The sequence below is a fragment of the Macrobrachium rosenbergii genome, chromosome 30, assembly GCF_040412425.1.
Source record: "Macrobrachium rosenbergii isolate ZJJX-2024 chromosome 30, ASM4041242v1, whole genome shotgun sequence".
Lineage (NCBI taxonomy): Eukaryota > Metazoa > Arthropoda > Malacostraca > Decapoda > Palaemonidae > Macrobrachium > Macrobrachium rosenbergii.
Window position 1 is genome coordinate 1,165,285 of NC_089770.1, and position 5,716 is coordinate 1,171,000.

The following is a 5,716-nucleotide window of genomic DNA, read 5'->3' on the forward strand; positions in this document are numbered from 1 at the left end:
ATATATATATATATATATATATCATAATATTTTAAAATTATTGTTAACAGTTACACTATTATTGTGTTTCGTAAATCGTTCTTTTAAGATTTTCAGGCCTAGAAATCTTTCTTTTAAGATATTCAGGCCTAGAAATTTTTCTTTTAAGATATTTAGGCCTAGAAATCGTTCTTTTAAGATATTCAGTCCTAGAAATCTTTCTTTTAAGATATTCAGGCCTAGAAATCTTTCTTTTAGGATATTCAGGTCTAGAAATCGTTCTTTTAAGATATTCAGGCCTAGAAATCTTTCTTTTAAGATATTCAGGCTTAGAAATCATTCTTTTAAGACATTCATGCCTAGAAATCGTTCTTGTAAGATATTCAGGCCTAGAAATCGTTCTTTTAAGATATTAAGACCTAGAAATCGTTCTTTTAAGATATTCAGTCCTAGAAAAAGAGAAGTGAAGTATGAGTATGTAAAAATTGAATTGATTTTTGACTAAAAAGGAAAAAAAAATTGTGGTAAAGTGGCATTTTGGTACATAGACACGAGAGAGGACAGGAAATTCTGGGTCTGTCACAGGGTTACAGGTGGGATAGGGGGTTTGGGGTGGGTTTAGATATGTGTGACCTTCATTGGGGTGGGCTGGGGTTAACTCGTTTAATTATATTAATGAGGTCACGCGTGCAGCAGCAGAGGGGGGCGGAAGGGCGGGGGAGGGGGCAGAAGGACTGTCAGGAAGGGTCTCTTGTCATTTCCAGGCCTCACCTGGCCCTATCTGCTTGCCACGAGCATTGCTCTTTCCCCCCTCTCCCGAATTTATTTTCGTGGGCCTTTTGAAGTTACGGGCACTCTCATGCACTCGCAGGGCCAGCTATATAGAAGGGGAGTAGTTCAGGGAAGTCCGGTGATGTCTGAATATTTGTGCAAATGATTTCACCTGCGGTTTGGAAGGCCAGATTTTACCTGCGTTCATTAACCTGTGGGATTTTAGCTGTATGAAGACGTTATCTATCCTGAACCTAACCTGACTAACTATGTATATATTATACACACATATTATATATATATATTATATATTATATATTTTATATTATATATATGGTGATTAATTTCTTATAATATCTGTACTACTTTTTCGTTAGGATCCTTAATCACAAAAGAGGTAAAAACTACATACTTGCGGTGCTTTCTCTCTCTCTCTCTCTCTCTCTCTCCTAAAACATGCTTTGCAAATATATTATCACCCAGTCTCTTCGAAGAATATATAATGAATAAAGTAGCTATAAATAGATTTATGTATACAAAAGCAGATTTTGCTCTCTCTCTCTCTCTCTCTCTCTCTCTCTCTCTCTCTCTCTCTCTCTCTCTCTCTCTCTCTCTCTCTCTCTCTCTCTCTCTCTCCCCGCTAATGACGAGGCCATTATTCACTCTTTCCGTTTCCAGGAAGAGATATTTTCTCTCTCGTTTTCCAACATGAGTGTTTTTTTTTTTTTTGTAACTTTTCTCTCATTAATCAATTAAAGATTTTTTTCTGGTTTTCTTTGAGTTCAGAAATGGCTTCTGATTTCCTCTTCTTCTTTTTAATATTTGGGATTTTTTTCCAGTTTGCAAAAATAAGAAAAATGATTTAGTAAAATTATATTTTTTTTGCTCGATTTTATTACGTTTAAGCTTCTCTTTCTTCTAGTATTTTTTTCTCTGAAGTTATACATTATACATACCTACATACATACATACATACATACATACATACATACATACATACATACATACATACATACATACATACATACGTATATATATTATATATACATGTATATATATACATATATATATATATATATATATATATATATATATATATATATATATATATATATATATATATATAGCCTATATATATATGTATATATATATAAAATGTCACCACCAAATCATTAATGTCTCATTTTGAAACTGATTTTTATATCATTCACCAGCAAATGTTAAACTAGCGTATTCATTGACGAGCGTCTTATGTTTTGTAATAAAAATTATATATGAAAAATATATACGAAAAAGAGCGTCTTGTGTTTTGTAATAAAAATTATATTTAAAATAAATATATACGAAAAAGAGACAATAACGAAGTACATAGTGTGGATTTAACGAGGTTGTTTGATAGACTGACCAATCGCTTGTTCTGGGGCGCTATTAGTGTAGTGTAGGTACCTGGTATAATTACCACTTCCCTCAGTGTTCTATAAGACTTGGTGCCGTTCGGAGGTGTTGAATTGACTCTTGGACTTCTTAGAATTTTTGCCTGACTTTTTGTAGACTTTTTTACTGACCTTTTTTTAGACTTGTGTGGAATTGACTCTTGGACTTTTTAGAATTTTTGACTGACTTTTTTTAGACTTTTTGACTGGCCTATTTTACACTTTCGACTGACTTTTTTTTTACTCTTTGACTGACTTTTTTTTTTTTAGACTTTTGACTGACCTTTTTAAGACTTTTTGACTGACTTTTCTAGACTTTTAACTGACTTTTTCTAGACTTTTTGGGCTGATTTTTTAAGACTTTTGACTGAGTTTTGTTAGACTTTTTGACTGATTTTTTTAAAGACTTTTTGACTGACTTTTTTTTAGACTTTTTCTCTGAATTGTTTGTACCTTTTGACTCTTTGACTTCTGGACTTTCTAGACTTTTTAGACTTTTTTTACTCTTAGACTTGTTGACCTTTTGACTCACTTTTTGTACTTTTTTAGATTTTTTTAACCGGATTTTTTTACTTTTAGGCATTTTGACTTTAAGCTTATCGACTTTTTGACCTTTGACGTTTTGACTTTCTGACTTTTTGACCTTTTTTTACTTTTTAGACTTTATTTACTCTGAATTTTTACTCTTAGATTTGTTGACTTCTTGACACTAGACTTTTTGACTTTTTAGGCTTTTAGACTCTCTTACTTTTTGGACCTTTTATGTGCCGTTTTGACTTATTAACTTTTCGACTCTTTAACTCTATGACTTTTTGACTTTTTTTGACTTAGAGACTTTTGAAACACCGAGTCCTGGACCGGAATCGCGTTTCTGCCCAATCCAAGAGTGACCCAAATACAGGCGTGGCTTCTGAAGTCAACTGCGGAGGTAAATTTCAACGGAATGTAAATAAAGCTGTTTTGGTCAAGGCCAAGAGAAAGAGAAGGTCTGCGCGCTTCCCCCCAAAATACCCGCATGTGGACGGAGACTTTTCTACCTCCTTACTGCGTCAGCAGGTGAACTGCCGTAATGAGCAGGTATACCTCTAAGATACGTCATCGCCTACGTAGTTAACTCCAGGTAGGGGAGGCGACTCCGCCCAGTTGGGTAAACCTTTTCTCTCTGATTCATGGTGATTTTTGATCGCATTTCTTCTTCTGTATTGCATTACGTTTATACATTTATTTATGCCGAAGGTAAAAACTTTTGTCGATTATATATTAAAAAGTTTTCTTTATATATCGAAAAGAAAAAAACTTTTATTTTTGGAGTGGCGTAGAGTTGTTATATTAAAAACAGGTAGAATAGTGTGTTAATAAATAGCCTACGCGGATGCAGTATTAAGTAGTTAAGGGTTCTGGAGAATTGTGTGAATGGTCTTTGATATGGGGCGTTCCAAAATAGGGACTTTATAGGGACTTTATATATATATATATATATATATATATATATATATATATATATATTTAGTATTCTTATAAATTTGTTTATAAATTTAAGCAATTTCATGTAATAGCAGATAAACTTACTTAAAATTGTCTTAAAGAATTCCTTTCCCCACCACTTCCCATTTCATTCCACCAAGATAATGCTATCTTAACTTACTTACTAATTTGTAAAACTAATAATAATAATAATAATAATAATAATAATAATAATAATAATAATAATAATAGATTTTATTTTACATTTACTTAATAATTACAGACTGTTATATTTTAATTTTAAAGTTTTTTGAAGACTTTGGCTGAAACACACAACTCACTTTTAGTCCATTCGAAACGAATTTCAGACAAGCAAATGGGGGAAGTAGTAAAACGAAAAGATAAAACTCTGGAAATGGGGGAAAATATGACGAATAGGGAAGAAGTAAAAACGAAAAGATAAAAAACGGAAAATGGATAAAAAAAATTCTAAAAAATAGCATTCTAAAAGCCACTACAGGCCAGAAACTCTTAATGACCTTCGGATCACGTTACAGGCCTCGGCTTTCGGAGGAGAGAGAGAGAGAGAGAGAGAGAGAGAGAGAGAGAGAGAGAGAGAGAGAGAGAGATAGTAGAAGGGAAAGTACCTTTTTGTTTTTATTTCTGTTGTAGATGACTCTGAGAGAGAGAGAGAGAGAGAGAGAGAGAGAGAGAGAGAGAGAGAGAGAGAGAGAGAAGAGTAGAACATGAAATAGGAAGGAGTTTTTTTAGATGAATTGTACCTTACATTGAGAGAGATTAGAGAGAGAGAGAGAGAGAGAGAGAGAGAGAGAGAGAGAGAGAGAGAGAGAGAGAGAGAGAGAATTATGAAATAGTAGAAGGAAGTAATTTTTTTTTTTTTTTTTTTAGATGAATTTTTTCTGTTGTATAGAGATGCTGAGAGAGAGAGAGAGAGAGAGAGAGAGAGAGAGAGAGAGAGAGAGAGAGAGAGAGAGAGAGAGAGAGAATTATGAAATAGTAGAAGGGAAGTACTTTTTTTTTTTTAGATGAATTTTCTGTTGTATACTTGTAGCTTACGTTGAGAGAGAGAGAGAGAGAGAGAGAGAGAGAGAGAGAGAGAGAATTATGAAATAGTAGAAGGGAAGAAGTATACTTGTACATGCTTATGTTGAGAGAGAGAGAGAGAGAGAGAGAGAGAGAGAGAGAGAGAGAGAGAGAGAGAGAGAGAGAGAGGAAATAGTAGAAGGGAAGTTTTTTTTTTTTTGGATGAATTTTCTGTTGTATACTTGTAGCTGACGTTGAGAGAGAGAGAGAGAGAGAGAGAGATAGTAGAAGAGAAATAATTTTTATTTCAGATGACTCTTCTCTCATATAATTGTACCTTACATTGCGAATTATGCATGAGAGAGAGAGAGAGAGAGAGAGAGAGAGAGAGAGAGAGAGAGAGAGAGAGAGAGAGAGAGAGATTTTATGAAAAAGTATAATAGAAATACTATCTGAGAGTACATATATCAAAGGAAACATGTCTAAAATATTCCAAAATATTCCACTGCAATTTCATCAGCTCATTGTGAGTCCAATTTTCATGACCGCCAGGAATAATTTTCTCCAAGTCTCTCTCTCTCTCTCTCTTCTCTCTCTCTCTCTCTCTCTCTCTCTCTCTCTCTCTCTCTCTCAGGTTCTGAAAGACGATTCGCTCCTCTGGGAAACTTGTAATGAATGAGCCGTGTGCAGAATTACCAAGACTTTTCCGGCTGATATTAGCCTACAGAAAATAGAGTGAACGCGGAGAGAGAGAGAGAGAGAGAGAGAGAGAGAGAGAGAGAGAGAGAGAGAGAGAGAGAGAGAGAGAGAGAGTTTTTGTGAAACAGTTTTGAGTTACAGGTACATAGTCGCACATATTGATGTGGAGAATTCAAAGCCGGTTGCATAATGTTCCTTAAGAAATTCCTACGTACGTGGCTTTTGAATAAAACATCCCGCAGGATGTGGTTATGCTAGGAAGAAGGTCCCACCAGAGAGAGAGAGAGAGAGAGAGAGAGAGAGAGAGAGAGAGAGAGAGAGAGGAG